Source organism: Elephas maximus, chromosome 3 (genome assembly GCF_024166365.1).
Source record: "Elephas maximus indicus isolate mEleMax1 chromosome 3, mEleMax1 primary haplotype, whole genome shotgun sequence".
In the NCBI taxonomy this organism is placed as follows: domain Eukaryota; kingdom Metazoa; phylum Chordata; class Mammalia; order Proboscidea; family Elephantidae; genus Elephas; species Elephas maximus.
This window is the reverse complement of record NC_064821.1, coordinates 37,939,737-37,958,602: the sequence shown is the minus strand read 5'-3', so window position 1 is coordinate 37,958,602 and position 18,866 is coordinate 37,939,737.

Here is an 18,866-nt window from a genome sequence, read left to right as displayed (position 1 = left end):
CAGGAGGAGAAAGGCATTTGGGGACAAGGCAGGGATGCCCACATTCGTGGCTGACGTGAAATGCTGACGTGGAGCGTAGAGATGCTGGATAATGCAATAAGATAGGAAAAAGAACTAAAAGATCAGATGATACAATCATCTATGTCACTGTTGTTGGTTGCTGTCGAGTGGATTTCCAACTCATGGTGACCTCATGTGTGACAGAATAGACCTGCACCATAGGATTTTCTAAGCTGTAATCTTTATTGGAGCAGATCACCAGACTTTCTCCCACATAGTAGCTGAGTGGGTTCAAACTGCCAACCTTTTGGTTAGCAGACAAGTGCTTAACCATTGTGACACCAGGGCTCCTTACAATCACATATAGAAAATTGGAAAGAATAAACGAAAACAAATGGATAAAACTGATGTAGCAGCAGTGGAAAGCAAGACTAACATGCAAACAGCCTTAGCTCTGTCCCAGTGATTACTGTTTGGGGTAAAAATAGTTCCACCCTGAATGAATAATTTTATAAGGATCAACACAAAGCTGGTTCCTGTGAGGCAGAGATTAAAGATGTCCCAAATATCCAACTTTTCCAAACTACTGTACCACTCCATCATCACTAATGTCAACTACTCACCCTCCCCTTGGTGCCCTCCCTCCCATGTATGGGTTCCATAATTCACTGCAACATCTCACAGAACTCACAAATGTATCAAGGAAATGGCTCACACAGTTGTGGAAGCTGGCAAGTTCCAAGTCCATGGGTCAGGTTGTAGGCTTCTCCTGACTCACGTGGCCGCAGGGGCCGACAAACTCAAACTGGCAGGCCGAACAACAGGCTGCTGGCTCACAAGGCTGTGGAAGCTGGTGAATCCCAGAGTTAGCAGGTCAGACGGCAGGCTGCTGACTCAAGTTCCAAGAACCGGAGGTCAGACAATAATGAGCTGGACACAGGATCCAGATGCAGAGAGAGCCCTGCCAGAGCACCCATGTATATATGTTGGCTATAGGTCACACCCCAGGGAAGGGCATGACTTGAGTAAGGGTGGGACTTGAGTCACACCCTCCTGCAAGGCTGTGACTCAAGATATACCCCATGATGATCCTGCCTTATTAACACATAGAGGTTAGGATTTACAACACATACAATGGAGGATAATTAAGATAATTACTTCAGGTCACAAAATGGAGGACAGCTACACAATACTGGAAATCATGGCCTAGCCAAGCCAACACACAACCCCAACCATTTCAGGTTCCATATATCTTATTTGCATAGTCCCACTCAATTGTTGTGTGGGCATCACAAAGACTAGAAGGACCATAGTAAGTAATTTATTGTACCTCACATCCCAATAGCCACAACACGTATGAAACATTCAGCAATAAATCCAATCAGAAACACAGAAGAACTCCATGAATGAAAGTTTACTGAAGGACACAGGAGGGAATCTAAGGAGATGTTTCTAGATGGGAGGATTCAGATGGCTACATTACTTCTTCCTGAATTAATCTACAAATTCAATGCAATGCCATCCACAAGCCAAGCATGATTTTTTTTTTTTTTTTTTAAATTGTGACAAACTGCAAGGAAATATTTTTCCTTTCCTAGTCTGGAAAATAAGAATAATGGGGGCAAGGAAAAATTACCCTATTGGATATCAAAACATGTTATCCAAGTGTGGGAATGATAACAGTATGGTTTGGGCATGGGAAAGGACAAATGGGTCACCTGAACAGAATCTATAAGACCATGTCAATTTTACATATAGATATAAAACCAAACAGTTACCACTGAGTGGACTCCAACTCATGGCGACCCCGTGTGTGTTAGAGTAGAGCTGTGATTCATAGGGTTTTCAGTGGCTGGTTTTTCAGAAGTAGATCGCCAGGCCTTTCTTCTGAGGTGCATCTGAGTGGACTCTAACCTCCAACTTTTAGGTTAGCAGTCTAGCATGTTCACCATTTGCATCACTCGGGTGGTCCTCTTTTTCCTCCAGCCCTGGCCTGTTCCCCACATGCACTTGATGTTTTCAGAATTCTGTCTCCACTGATCCTGGGAAGTATCTGCCCCCTCCTTTCTCACTAGTGACTGGAGGCTGCATCTGTGTGGCTGACACCACCTGAGCCAGCACCCCAAAAGCAGGCCTCAAAAGGGGAACAGTCAGGCAAATCCAGGCCCAATTTGTATTTCATTTGCATTTGGACTCAGATTTGCATTTCATTTGCATACAGTGCATGTAATCCCCAACCCACACTTGGGTTTCCATAATGACAGCAAATGCGGTGTCATGGACTGAATTATGTCCCCGCAAAAGTGTGTGTATCAATTTGGCTGGGCCATGATTCCCACTGTGTAGTTGTCCTCCATTTTGTGATTGTAATTTTATGTTAAAGAGGATTAGGCTGGGATTGTAACACCCTTACTAAGGTCACTTCACTGAACCAATGTAAGAAGAGGTTCCCTGGGGTGTGGCCTGCACCACCTTTTATCTTACAAGAGATAAGAAGAAAGGGAAGCAAGCAGAGAGTTGGGACCTCACACCACCAAGAAAGCAGTGCCAGAAGCAGAGCTCGTCCTTTGGACCAGAGGTTCCTGTGCTGAGATGCTTCCTATCCAAGAAAAGATTGATGACAAGGACCTTCCTCCAGAGCCGACAGAGAGAGAAAGCCTTTTTCTGGAGCTGGCCCCCTGAATTTGGACTTCTAGCCTACTAGACTGTGAGAGAACAGACTACGCTTTGTTAAAGCCATCCACTTGTGGTATTTCTGTTATAGCAGCACTAGATAACCAAGACACGTGGGGTTTCCAACGTAAGCCGCCAAGTCCTGGGGGCTGGGAGTACCAGCTGGACCTGAACCGGCACCAGAGATTTCAGGGCTCCAATCTTCCACTCTCTGCTCCACAAGGGTCCCATGCACTAAGACACAGTGAGCCACCCAGTCCCCACTGTGTCCCTCCTACAGTGACACTTCCACATGGACCTGCATTTGGAAGCATGGATGGACCATCATTTGTCATTTTCCATGATAAAAACACATGAATCACCCAGTCAAGGGACATCCACTAATTCCCACCACCCCATACTGAGTCCCTCACAGCACTTTCAAATGTGACATTTGTTTGGTTAGAAATTGAACACAACATAGGCAAAAGCATGTACATGAATGTTCACATCAGCATGATTCACAGTAGCCAAAAGGTGGAAACAACCCAAGCATCCATCCACAGATGAATGCATAAACACGAGGTGGTCCATCCATACAACGGAATATTACTCAGCCATAAAAAGGAGTGAAGCATTGATACATGCTACAACTTGAATGTCCCCAAAAACGTTATGTTGAGCGAATGAACCCAGACACAAAAGACCACATACTGTGTGATTTTGTTTACCTGAAATGCCCAGAACTGGCAAATCCATAATAGACAGGAAAAAGATTAGTGGTTGCCTACAGCTAGGGGAAGAGGTGGAATGAGGAGTGACTACTAATGGGTGATGAAAATGCTCTGGAACTAAATAGAGGTGGCGGTTGTACAACTCTATGAATATACTGAAACCCCTTGAATTTTACACTTTAAATGGGTGAATTGTGTGGTATGTGAATTACGTCTCAGTAACACTGTTTTTAAAAAGTGAACCTCAAAACACATGAACAAAACAAAAACAAGAAAGTGTCATTTGACCCAATGGAGGCGAAAGAAGGAGAGGAGAGTAAGGACAAGAAAAAGAGTGGGCTTCGTGGCCACCTTCCTGCCTCCCCACTGCCAGGCTGGTTCTCCCAGTCAGTGGAAACTGCATGCGTGGGAAGGGTTGAATGGAGATTAACTGCAGGGAGAGCACCAGGCAGCTGACCGTGGGCTTGGCCTGCTGGGAAGTGAATTCTGTTTCCAAATCACATTTGAAACAGTGACCCAGTGTTGGTCCGATCTCCACATTCTTCTAAAGTACAACTTTGGCATCAAAATATTCTGTGATGCCTCTGAGGAGCCTGTAGGTTAAATTGTGACCCTCCCCCAAACCTCCTCTCCACTCAGCACCATCCCTATCAAAATCTCAGCTGGCTGGTTCTAAAATTTATCTGAGACTGCGGAGAACCAAGAATAGCCCAAAAAACCTTGAAAAAGACTAAAGTTGAAATTCAAGTCTTAATATACCAGTTGCCATCTAGTGGGTTGTGACTCACGGCAAGACCATGTGTGCAGAGTAGAACTGACTGCTCCATAGGGTTTTCAAAGCTGTGACCTTTTGGAGGAAACCCTGGTAGTGTAGTGGTTAAGTGCTACAGCTGCTAACTAAAGGGTCAGCAGTTCATAATCCACCAGGCACTCCTTAGAAACCCTATGGGGCAGTTCTACCCTGTCCTTCAGGGTCGCTATGAGTTGGACTTGACAGCAGTGGGTTTGGGTTTTTGGGGTTTAACCTTTTGGGAGCAGATTGCCAGGTCTTTCTTCCAAGACATTCCTGGGTGGGTCTGAACTGCCAAGGTTTTTATTACCATTTGCGCTATCCAGAGACTCAGAAGTCTTACTATAAAGCTACAGTAATCAATGTGGTACTGGCAGAGAGATAGACGAACAGTTCTCAAAGGAGTGGTTTTGCCCCCAGGAAACACTTGGTGTATCTGGAGGTATTTTTGGTTGTCACAACTTGAGGAGAGGGTGCCTCTGGCATCAAGTAAGTGGAGACCAGGGATGCTGCTTAACACCCTGCAGCACACATGATGGCCCCAGCATGGAGAATGACCCATCCCCAAACGTCAACAGGGCCCAGACTGAGAAGCTCTGGGATAGAGGAATAGACCAAAAAACCTATTGCCATCGTAGATATAAAAAGAGAGTACAGAAACAAACCTAAACAATCTTGAAAAAAAATAAAGTTACACTGGCCACTTGATTTTTTTGACTAAGATGCCAAAGTAATTTCATAGGGAAAGGAAAGTCTTTTCAACAAATGAAAGACCCATTCACCTCTACTTCACACTATATGAAAAGTTTAACTTGTAAAACAATAAAGCTTGTAAAAGGAAACAAAGGAGAATGTCTTTTGACCTTGGGTTTGGCAAACATTTCTTAGGACACAAAAAGCATCAACTTTCAAAGAAAAAAATGACAAATTTTGATAAATTGATATTACAAATTCTATTCTTCCAAAGGCAGTCTTAAACAATGGCAGAGGCAAGGCACAGACAAAAGGACAGTATTTGCAATGCATACAGTGGACAGCCCCAATGTGTCTTGTCAGTTTGTTGTACTGCAGGGGCTTGCATGTTACTGTGCTGCTGGAAGCTATGTCACCGGTATTCAGACACAAACAGGGTCACCTATGGTGGATAGGTTTCAGCTGAGCTTCCAGATTAAGACAGACTAAGAAGTACCCAGCAGTCTACTTCTGAAAAGAATTAGCCAGTAAAAACCTTATGAATAGTAGTGGAACATTATCTGACATAGTGCTGGAAGATGAGTCCCCCAGGTTGGAAGGCACTCAAAAGGCAACTGAGGAAGAGCTGCCTCCTCAAAGTAGAATCCATCTTAAATATGTGGATGGAGTCAAGTTTTTGAGACCTTCATTTGCTGATATGGCATGATTCAAAATGAGAAGAAACGGGGCCTTCATTTGCTGATGTGGCATGACTTAAAATGAGAAGAAACATCCACTAATAAGCGGAACATGGAATGAGCAAGGATGAGTCTAGGAAAACTGGAAATTGTCAAAAATGAAATGAAGGAGGCGGGCCAAGATGGTGGAGTAGTCAGATGCTTCCGGTGATCCCTCTTACAACAAAGACCCCCCGCCCCCCAAAAAAACAAGAGAAACGATTATATATATGACAAGCTAGGAGCCCTGAACATCAAAGGCAAAGTTAGAAAAAGGACTGAGTGGCAGGGGGAGGGAGAGACAGTTCAGAAGTGATGAGGAGTTGCCGGACCTGACTCAGCGGGAACACTCAAGTTTGATTCCCTGGAGTGACCATGGTGGAGCTGGCACTAGCATTCTGGAAGCGGTTTCCTCAGGGGGAGACAGCGAGCCACACAGCCTACTCACACCTCCGGAACCAGAAGAAGAAAGGCATTCTCAGCAAAAGCTAAGTACTTGTGTTTATTTTACAGCACTCCCAGCCCCCAAGGCGGCTTCAGTGGCTGTCAATTTCCCTGGGCCTGAGATAGGTTCTGCTGTGCACTCTGAGCCATTCTCCTGGCCTTGGAGAAGGAATAAATTAACAATTGGGGGAAAGATAATCTGCCAGCTCCACTAAGCTGGGAAGCTTAGGACAGAAGGTGTTTCTGTCCAGGAACAGAAGGTCTGTGGACTTTGAATACATTTCACACCTGCATGGACCTGTGTGGGCCCATTTCAGCAGAATAGGCCCTTGTTGGCAGACTGCAACTGTTTCAGCTGTGTGGTGGAGATGTGGGTTTTTGATGTTTGACACCACTTTGCCTATTAAACAGGGCCCTCACCTCCCCACATCAGGGGTCTAAGGACTGGTGGTTCCACCCACATCACCTAGCTACCCATGACAGGGTCCAAGGATAAGTGGTACCTCCCAGGCCTTGCAACCAAAAGCATTGGGTGCCCATGGTCCAGCTGCAGAACCCACCCACCTGTGCACTGTAGAGAACAGGGACATGTTTTCCTCATAGACACTTGGGGGAAGGTTGTCAGCCCCTGCCTTGCTCAGAGCATGACCTCTTGATGCAACCAGATACCAGTACCTACACCAATCACCCCTGCCCTTCTAAGACTGTAGGACAGAGCCTGTACCACACACTTGATGATCAACTACCTGAACGCCTGAGCTGAATCCATAGAAGAAAAGTGAATGGCATTAGCAGATGTTAATTGTCTCTCCACCTGTATTTATGGGTGTTAGCTCAACTGCTTTCCTAGTTGCAAGGCCATATTATCAGAGTAAAACTGTATTTGTAAACTGTATGGAAACTAAAAATTAGGAATAAAACCATTTTCTTATTAAAAAAAAAAAGTGGACTCCTAGGCTCTTATACCTGGTAAAAGCTCTAGCCATCTGGTGACAGAACATTAGAGCTTCAAAGGTGAAAATAATCAAGCTAGTTCACTCGAGCAGCCTATTCGGACGTATCAAAACAAAACAAAGCAAGAAGCCAGGATACACCATGCAAACATAAAATAAATTACTGCAATAACTTATAGATGGCTCAGAGAAAACAGTCAGTATCAAATCACATAAACAAGCAGACCATGAACGCTTCAACAAACTCTCAAAACAAAGAATCAAGGAATCTTCCAGATGAAGGTGTATTCCTGGCATTACCAGATGCAGAATACAAATACAGGACTCTTCAAGACATCAGGAACCAGATCAGGCAAAAGGCAGAACAAGCCAAGGAACACACAGGTAAAGGAGTTGAAGAAATTAAAAAGGTTATTCAAGAACATAATGAAAAATTTAATAGGCTGAAAGAATCCATAGAGAGACAGCAATCAGAAATTCAGAAGACTAACAATAAAATTACAGAATTCAACAACTCAATAGAAAGTCAGAGGAGCATAATTGAGGAAATGGAAGGCAGAATTAGTGAGATTGAAGACAAAACACTTAGCATCAATATATTCGAGAAAAATTAGACAAAAGAATTAAAAAAAAATGAAGAAACCCTCTATGGAGAGAAATAACCTATGAGTGATTAGAGCACCAGAACAGGGAGGAATAACAGAAAATACAGAGAGAATTGTTGGAGATTTGTAGGCAGAAAACGTCCCTGATATCTTGAAAGATGAGAAGATATCTATCCAAGATGCTCATCAAACTCCACATAAGGTAGATCTAAAAAAAAAGTCACCAAAACATATTATAATCAAATTTGCCAAAACCAAAGATAAAGAGAGAATTTTAAGAGCAGATAGGGATGAACAAAAAGGCACCAACAAAGGAAGTCAATAAGAATAAGCTCAGACTACTTCGCAGAAACCATGCAGGCAATGGGATGACTTATATAAAGCACTGAAGGAAAAAAATTGTAAACCAAGAATCATACATCCAGCAAAACTGTCTCTCAAACATGAAGGCAAAATTAGGACATTTCCAGATAAACAGAAGTTTAGGGAATTTACGAAAACTATAAGAAATACTAAAGGGAGTTCTCTGGTTAGAAAATCAATAATATCAGATATCAACCCAAGACTAGAACACAGGACAGAGCAAACAGTTGTCAACCCAGATAGGGAAATTCAAAAACAAATCAAGATAAAAAAACCGCAATGTCATTATGTAAAAGATGACAACATTAAAACAATAAAGAGGGACTAAAAAAATGTAGTCATAGATCCTTCATATGGAGAGGAAGTCAAGGCAATATAAATAAATAAAAGTTAGATTTAAACTTAGAAAAATAGGGGTAAATACTAAGGTAACCACAAAGGAGACTAACAATCCTACTCATCAAAATAAAACACAAGAAAAAAAAATAAAGACTCAAGAAAACAGAATCAACAACAACGAATAAGAGAAAAAGACAATATATAAAGATACTGAGCACAAAAAACTAAGTGGGAAAAAGAAACTGTCAACAACACACAAAAACAGATATCAAAAATGACAGTACTAAACTCATAGCCATCCATAACTATCCTGAATGTAAATGAACTAAATGCACCAATAAAGAGACAGACAGTGGCAGAACGGATAAAAAAAAAAACATGATCCACCTATATGCTGCCTACAAGAGACACACTTTAGACTTAAAGACATAAACAAACTAAAACTCTAAGGATGGAAAAATATATATCAAGCAAACAACAATCAAAAAACAGCAGGAGTGGCAAAATTAATTTCTGACAAATTAGACTTTAAAGTTAAATCCAACACAAGAAAGGACACTATATAAGGATTAAACGGATAATATATCAGGAGGATATAAACACATTAAATATTTATGCACCCAATGATAGAGCTTCAGGATACATAAAACAAACTCTAACTGCATTGAAAAGTAAGATAGACAGCTCCACAATAATAATAGGAGACTTCAACACTTCAACACACTTTTGCTGAAGGACAGAACATCCAGAAAGAAGCTAACTAAAGATAATGGAAGATCTAAATGCCGCAATCAACCAACTTGACCTCATAGACATATACAGAACACTCCACCCAACAGTAGCTGAGTATACTTTTTTTTTCCAGCACACATGGAACATTCTCTAGAATAGACAACACATTAGGTCATAAAGCAACTCTTAACAGAACCCAAAACATGGAAATATTACAAAGCATCTTCTCTGACCATAAGGCCATAAAGGTAGAAATCAATAACGGAAAAGAAATCAAACACTTGGAAACTGAACAATACCTTGCTCAAAAACAACTGGGTTGTAGAAGAAATTAAGGATGAAATAAAGAAATTCATAGAATCCAATGAGAATGAAAACACTACCTATCAGAACCTTTGGGACACAGTGAAAACAGTGCTCAGAGGTTAATCTATATCAATAAGTGCACACATACAGAAAGAAGAAAGGGCCAAAAATCAGAGAATTATCCCTACAACTTGAACAAATAGAAAGAGAGCAACCAAAGAAATCCTCAGGCACCAGAAGAAAGCAAATAATAAAAATTAGAGCAGAATTAAATGAAATAGAGAACAGAAAAACAATTGCAAGAGTTAACAAGACCAAGAGCTGGTTCTTTGAAAAAATTAACAAAATTGATAAACCATTGACCAACCTAACAAAAGAAAAACAGGAGAGGAACCAAATAACCAGAATAAGAAATGAGATGGGTGATATCACAACATACCCAACTGAAATTAAAAGAATCATATCAGATTACCACAAAAAAATTATACCCTAACAAATTTGAAAACCTAGAAGAAATGCATGAATTTCTAGAAACACACTACCTACCTAAACTAACAACAACAGAAGTAGAACAACTTAATAAACCCATAACAAAAGAAGGGATCCAAAAGGTAACCAAAAAACTCCCAAGAAAAAAAAGCCCTGGCACAGACGGCTTCACCAAACTTTCAGAGAGGAGTTAACACCACTACTACTAAAGGTATTTCAGAGCATAGAAAAGGATGGAAAACTCTCAAATTCATTTTATAAAGCCACCATATCCCTGATATCAAAACCAGGTAAAGACACCATAAAAAAAGAAAATTACAAACCTATATCCCTCATGAACTTGGATGCAAAAATCCTCAACAAAATTCTAGCCAATAGAATTCAACAACATATCAAAAATTCACCACAACCAAGTGGGATTCATACCAGGTGTACAGAGATGGTTTGACATTAGAAAAACAATTATTGTAACAACAACAAAAAATTTTTTTTTTACCATATAAATAAACAAAAGACAAGAAGCACATGATCTTATCAATTGATGCAGAAAAGGCATTTGACAAAGTCCAACACCCATTCATGTTAAAAAAAAAAAACTCTCAGGAAAATAGGAATAGAAGAAAAATTCCTCAGCATAATAAAGGGCATTTACACAGAGCCAACAGCCAACATCATCCTAAATGGAGAGAGTCTGAAAGTACTCCCCTTGAGAATGACAGCCAGACAAGGATACTCTTTATCACCACTCTCATTCAACATTGTGCTGGAGGTCCTAGCCAGAGCAATTAGGCTAGATAAAGAAATAAAGGGCATCCAGATTGGTAAGGAAGAAGTAAAAGTATCTCTATTTGCAGGTGACATGATCTTATACACTGAAAATCCTAAAGAATCCTTAAAAAAAAAAAACTACAGAAACTAATAGAAGAGTTCAGCAGAATATCAGGATGAAGATAAACATACAAAAATCAGCTGGATTCCTCTACACCAACAAAGAGCATGGAGGACGATATCACCAAATCAACAACATTTACAGTAGCCCCCAAGAAGACGAAATACTTAGGAATAAAATTTACCAGAGGTGGAAAAGGCCTATACAAAGAAAACTACAAGACACTACTGCAAGAAACCAAAAGAGACCTACATAAGTGAAAAAACATACCTTGCTCATAGATAGGAAGATTCAACATTGTAAAAATATCTATTCTACCAAAAGCGATCTATAGATAAAACTCCGATCCAAATTCCAATGACATTTTTTAATGAGATGGAGAAACAAATCACCAACTTCATATGGAAGGGAAAGAGGTCCCGGATAAGTAAAGCATTACTGAAAAAGAAGAACAAAGTGGGAGGCCTCATCCTACCTGATTTTAGAACCTACTATACCGCCACAGTAGTCAAAACAGCCTGGTCCAGGTACAACAACAGATACATGGGCCAATGGAACAAAATTGAGAGTCCAGACATAAATCCATTCACATATGAGCAATGGATATTTGACAAAGACCCAAAGTCAGTTAAATGGGGAAAAGACAGTCTCTTTAAAAAATGGTACTTGCATAACTGGATATTCATCTGCAAAAAATTGAAACAAGACCCATAGCTCACACCACGCACAAAAATGAACTCAAAATGGATCAAAAGCCTAAATATAAAATCTAAAACGATGAAGATCATGGAAGAAAAAATAGGGACAACATTAGGAGCCCTAATACATGGCATAAACAGCATATAAAACATTACTAACAATGCACAAACACCAGAAGAGAAACTAGATAACTGGGAGCTCCTAAAAATCAAACACCTATGCTCATCCAAAGACTTCACCAAAAGAGTAAAAAGATTACCTACAGACTGGGAAAAAATTTTTAGCTATGACATTTCCGATCAGTGTCTGATCTCTAAAATCTACGTGACACTGCAAAAACTCAACTACAAAAAGACAAACAACCCAATTAAAAAATGAGCAAAGAATATGAACAGACACTTCACTGAAGAAGACTTTCAGGCAGCTAACAGATACATGAGGAAATGCTCATGATCATTAGCCATTAGGGAAATGCAAATCAAAACTATAAGGAGATTCCATCTCACTCCAACGAGGCTGGCGTTAATCCAAAAAACACAAAATAATAAATGATGGAGAGGTTGTGGAAAGACTGGAACACTTATACACTGCCAGTGGGAATGTAAAATGGTACAACCACTTTGGAAATTGATTTGGCGCTTTCTTAAAAAGCTAGAAATAGAATTAGCATATGATCCAGCAATCCCACTCCCTGGAATATATCCTAGAGAAACAAGAACCTTTACACGAACAGATATATGTACACCCATGTTCATTGCAGCACTGTTTACAATAGCAAAAAGATGGAAGCAACCAAGTTGTCCATCCATGGATGAATGGATAAATAAACTGTGGTATATTCACACAATGGAATACTACGCATCGATAAAGAACAGTGAGGAATCTGTGAAACATTTCCTAACATGGAGGAACCTGGAAGGCATTATGCTGAGTAAAATTAGTCAGTTGCAAAAGGACAAATATTGTATAAGACCACTATTGTAAGAACTCAAGGAACAGTTTAAACAGAGAAGAAAATATTCTTTGATGGTTATGAGAGTGAGGAGGGAGAGGGGTATTCACTAATTAGATAGTGGACAAGAACTATTTTAGGTGAAGGGAAAGACAACACACAATACAGGAGAGGTCAGCACAACTGGACTAACCAAAACCAAAAAAGTGTCCTGAATAAACCGAATGCTTTGAAGGTCAGAGTAGCAAGGGTGGAGGTTTGGGGACCATGGTTTCAGGGGACATATAGGTCAATTGGCATAATAAAATCTATTCAGAAAACATTCCGCATCCCACTTTGGTGAGTGGCATCTGGGGTCTTAAATGCTAGCAAGTGGCCATTTAAGATGCAGCAATTGGTCTCAACCCACCTGGAGCAAAGGAGAGTGAAGAATACCAAAGACACAAGGTAATTTTGTGCTGAAAAGGGCCGCATAAATCAGAGACTACATCAGCCTGCGACCAGAAGAACTGGATGGTGCCTGGCTACAACCGATGACTGTCCTTACGGGGAACACAATAAAGAACTCCTGAGATAGCAGGAGAGCAGTGGGATGCAGACCTCAAATTCTTATTAAAAAGACCAGATTCAATGGTCTGACTGAGACTAGAAGAACCCTGGAAGTCATGTTCCCCAGACCTTCTGCTAGCCAAAGACTGGAACCATTCCCAAAGCCAACTCTTCAGACAGGGGTTGGACTGGACTATAAGATAGAAAATGGTACTGGTGAGGAGTGAGCTTCTTGGCTCATGTAGACACATGAGACTATGTGGGCAGCTCATGTCTGGAGGAGAGATGAGAAGGCAGAGGGGGTCAGAAGCCGGCTGAATGGACATGGGGAATACAGGGTGGAGAGGAGTGTGCTGTCTCATTAGGGGGAGAGCAAGTAGGAGTTTATAGCAAGGTGTGTATAAATTTTGGTAGGAAAGACGGACTCGATCTGTAAACTTTCACTTAAAGCACAATAAAAAATATTAAAAAATGAAATGGAATGCATAAACGTTGATATCCTAGGCATTAGTGAACCAAAATGGACTGGTATTTGTCATTTTGAATCGAACAATCACACGGTCTACTATGCCGGGAATGACCACTCGAAGAGGAATGGCGTTGTGATCATCGTCAAAAAGAACATTTCAAGATCTATGCTGAAGTACAACACTGTCAGCGATAGGATAATATCCATATGCCTACCAGGAAGATCAACTAATAGGACTATTATTCAAATTTATGCACCAACCTCTAAGGCCACAGATAAAGAAACTGAAGATTTTTACCAGCTGCTGCAGTCTGAAATTGATCGAACATACAATCAGGATGCATTGATAATTACTGGTGATTGGAACATGAAAGTTGGAAACAAAGAAGGATCCGTAGCTGGAAAATATGGCATGGGTGATAGAAACGATGCTGGAGATCGTATGGTAGAATTTTGCAAGACCAATGACTTCTTCATTGCAAATACTTTTTTTTTACCAACATAAACAGCAGCTATACACGTGGACCTCGTCAGATGGAGTACACAGGAATCAAATCAAGCATATCTGTGGAAAGAGGTAATGGAAAAGCTGAATATCATCAGTCAGAACAAGGCGCCGACTGTGGAACAGACCATCAATTGCTCATATGCAAGTTCAAGTTGAAACTGAAGAAAATTAGCGCAAGTCGACGAGAGCCAGCGTATGATCTTGAGTATATTCCACCTGAATTTAAAGAGCATCTCAGAAATAGATTTGATGCGTTGAACACTGAAGATAAGAGGAGTTCTGGAATGGCATCAAGGACATCATCCATGAAGAAAGCAAGAGGTCATTAAAAAGACGGGAGAGAAAGAAAAGACCAAAATGGATGTCAGAAGAGACTCTGTAACTTGCTCTTGAATGTGGAGTAGCTAAAGCAAAAGGAAGAAATAATGAAGCAAAAGAGTTGAATGGAAGGTTTCAAAGAGTGGCTCGAGAAGACAAAGTAAAGTATTGTAATGACATGTGCAAAGAGCTGGAGATAGAAAATCAAAAGGGAAGAACACAGTCGGCGTTTCTCAGGCTGAGAGAACCGAAGAAAAAATTCAAGTCTCAAGTTGCAGTAGTGAAGGATTATATGGGGAAAATATTAAATGATGCAGGAAGCATCAAAAGAAGATGAAAGGAATACACAGAGTCATTATACCAAAAAGAATTAGTCGACATTCAACTATTTCAAGAGGTGGCATATGATCAGGAACCGATGGCACTGAAGGAAGAAGTCCAAGCTGCACTGAAGGCATGACCAAAAACAAGGCTCCAGGAAGTGATGGAATGTCAATTGAGATGTTTCAACAAATGGGTGCAGAGCTGGAGGTGCTCACTCTTCTATGTCAAGAAATTTGGAAGACACCTACCCAGCCAATCAACTGGAAGAGATCCATATTTGTGCCCATTTCAAAGAAAGGTGACCCAACAGAATACAGAAATTATCAAACAATATCACTAATATCCCACACAAGTAAAATTTTGCAGAAGATAATTCAAAAGCAATTGCACCTGTACATTAACAGGGAACAGCCAGAAATTCAAGCCAGATTGAGAAGAGGACATGGAATGAAAAATATCATTGCTGATGTCAAGTCTTGGACCTTGGATCTTTGCTGAAAGCAGAGAATACCAGAAAGATGTTTACCTGTGTTTTATTGACTATGCAAAGGCATTCAACTGTGTGAATCGTAACAAACTGTGGATAGCATTGCAAAGATGGGAATTCTGGAACATTTAATTGTGCTCGTGCAGGACCTGTACATAGGCCAAGAGGCAGTCGTCTGAACAGAACAAGTGGATACTCCATGGTTTGAAATCAGGAAAGGTGTGCGTCAGAGTTGTATCTTATCTTGTGACTCCCACACAATGACTGTGTGGGACTATGCCAGTAAGGTGCTTCTGGCCCACCAAGGGGACTGGGCCACTTGCTAACAATGCAAATAAGGTGCATAGAACCTTTGCAGGAGTGGGGCCATGCAAATGAGGTGTACAGAACTCTAACAAAAATTGGTCAGTTTTGCCCTCCTGCTAGGCTTAAAGGGAGCCAATCCCAGAAGTGAGAAGGGGACCTCACTACTGTCAAGAAAGAAGAGCCAGGAGTGGAGCACATCCTTTGCACCCAGAGTCTCTGAGCTGAGAACCTCCTAGATCGAGGAGACAGTGAGCTGTAACACCGGAGGCATGTGAGACAGCAAGAAGTGGCAGCAAGCACAGTAGAGACCAGAGGGAGAGAAATGGCTGCAGCAGAACCAGGACACCATAGGAGATGGAGTGGTGGGCTTCTCAGCCCATGGAGTAAGAAAGCTGAGCACCTTTGAGCAGGAGGCTTGCTGGTGAAGTAGGGTGCCTCCAGGTACTTGGTGGAGCTAGGTTTACTGTCCCATGGTGCTAGAGCTGAGTGCCTTTGGATCATAGCTTACTGGTGGAGTGAGGTGCATCTGAGTACTTATCGGCAGAGCTAAAAGAGCTTCGTAATACTTGCCCAAGCAGGGCAGAGGGGCCAAGGGCCAGGGAGAGACCTGCCTGTGAGCACAGCTGAGAAGAGGCTGTCCTGATCGAAGAACTGTGACCTGAGCATTCATGACCCTGAGTTGTTATTGCCCTAATAAACCCCACTAATGTAAGTATTGTCTGTGAGTTCTGTGTGGACACTGGAATGAATTACAGAACTCAGCAGAGTGCACTGTGGAAGGGACAGATGATGTCAGAATTGATAAAAAGGCTGATGAGAGGAGGTATGTCTGACCTCATAGGAATCAGCCTTGGGCTTTTGATCTTGATTCTCCTTCCCCCTTGTGAAGTTAGAGGAGGTCAGATGTCCCCACTGCCACGCCATTCTTACAACAAAGAATTCTTAAAAGTCAACAATAGGAAAACAACCTAATTAGAAAATGGGCAAAAGTTCTGAACAGACAACTCACCAAAGAAGATATACAGCAGATGTTGTTGTTAGGTGCCATTGAATTGGTTTCAACTCACGGAGACCTTATACATAACAGAAAGAAACATTGCCCAGATCTGTACCATCTTCATGGTCATTGCTATATTTGATCCCATTTTTGCAGCCACTGTGTCAATCCATCTCATTGAGGGTCTCTGTAAAAACAGCATGGGAAAGGTGTCTAACCCCTAACTTCGCAAGAGGGAAGAAGAACCAAGATCAACAGCCCAAGGCTGATTTCTCTGAGGTGGAGGTCAGACATGCCTCCTCTCTCCGCCATCTTTACTAATTCTGATACCGACCATTCCTCCCACGACACTCCCCACTTCTCTGCTGGGTTCGATAATTCATTACAGTAGCCACACAGAACTTACAGACAATACTCATGGTTATGGGGTTTATTAGGGAAGTAACTTTACAATTCAGGCTAAGGAACACTCAGGATACAGTTCTTATATCAGGACAGCCTCTTCCCAGCCATGCTCATAGAAACGCCTCACCCTGGACCTTGGTCTGAGCCCAAAGGCACTCAGCTTTCTCTCTCCATGGGCTGGGAGCCTAACACGCTCTCTCCTGCTGCCAGGTCTCTGCCACCACTTCTCGCTGCCTTTGGTGTTATAGCTCTCTCTCTGTCTACTGATTCCAGGAGTTTCTCAGCACAGGGATCCCAGGTCCAAAGGACACGCTGGATCCTGGCTGTTCTTCCTTGGTGGTGCTGGGATCCTCTCTCTCCTGCCTCTGGGACAGCTCATCTCAAGCCCAGAGAGATAGCAAAACTGACTGATCTTTTGGTGGGCCACAATTATCCTATCACACAGTCCTGCCCAATCCCTTGGGTGGGAATTACAATACCATGGCTAGAAGGGCCACACAAAAGTAATCCATTGCACCACAGTCTCTCCCTTTTTCACTGACCCTTTACTAACCATGATATCCTTCTCCAGCGATTGGTTCCTCCTGATGACGTGTCCAAAGTAAGCGAGATAACACTATACACCTACTAAACCAAACTGGTGCATTGAATTACCTAATATGGCCCTTCCGTCCATGCATGGTCTTGTGACACAATCATTATGTGGGACTATGTCAATAAGGTGCTTGTGGCCCAGCAAGGGATTGGGCAGCTTGCTAACAATGCAAATAAGGGGCACAGAATCCTTGCAGAGGTGGGACCATGCAATAATGGGTATGGAACCCTAACAAAGGGACTGGTCAGTTTTGCCATCCTGCTAGGCTTAAAGGGAGTGGTCATGGGTTGAACTGTGTCCCCCCAAAATATTTGTCAACTTGGCAGGGCCATGATTCCCAGTATTGTGTGAACTGTCCGCCATTTTGCCATCTGATGTGATCTTCCTATGTGTTGTAAATCCTGTCTCATTGAGATGAGATGGGATTAGCGGCAGTTACATTAATAAGGCAAGACAATCTACAAGATTAGATTGTGTCTTCAATCAATCTCTTTTGAGATATAAAAGAGAAGTAAGCAGAGAGACATGGGGGACCAAGAAAGCAATGCCAGGTACAGAGAGCAATCTTTGGACCTGGGGTTCCCGCTCACAGAAGCTCCTAGACCACAGGAAGATTGATGAAAAGGCTCTTGCTCCAGAGCTGACAGAGAAAGATTTCCCCTGGAGCTGGTGCCCTGAATTTGGACTTCTAGCCTACTCGACTGTGGGAGAATAAACGTTTGTTTGTTAAAGCCATCCACTTGTGCCATTTCTGATATAGCAGCACTAGATAACTAACACAGAAATCAGTCTCAAGTGAGAAGGGGACCTCGCTATCACCAAGAAAGAAAAGCCAGGAATGGAGTACGTCCTTTGGAATCGGAATCTCTGAGCTGAGAACCTCCTAGATCCAGAAGACAGAAAGCTGCAACACCAGAGACAGTGTGAGATGGTAAGCAGTGGTGGCAAGCACAGCAGAGTCCAGCAGCAGAGAAACAGTGGTAGCAGAACCAGGCAGGGGACTAGCGTGAGACGATATTATACAGCTACGGTGGGCAAGCTGACCCACTGCGCGAGAGAGCTGAGCGCTTTTGGGCTGAGGCTTACTGGTGGAAGGGTGCCTCCGGGCATTTATTGGCAGATATAAAGGGCTTTATAATACCTGACTGATCAGGACAGAGGCCAGGCTGAGCGGTGCCAAGGGCTGAGAGAGAAGGCCTGTCCTCAGGGGTCTGAGAGGAGCTGAGAGAACTAACCCTCAGGGAAGAAGGGAGACTTTGCCTACATGCTTCCTGATCCTGAGTTTTAGCCTTTTACATCTCTAATAAACCTCACAACCATGGGTATTGTCTGTGAGTTCTGCATGGCCATTGCAATAAATTGTTGAACCCAGCAGAGAAGTACAGAGTGCCATAGGAGGGATGGCTGGTGTCAGAACTGGCTGGAGAGAAGAGGTATGTCTGATTTCCACCTCACAGGACTCAGCTTTGGGCTGATGCTGATTTTGATTCTCTCTCCTCCTTCTGACATCAGAGAAGAGGTCTGGTGCCACTACACCGTTTTTTACACAAAC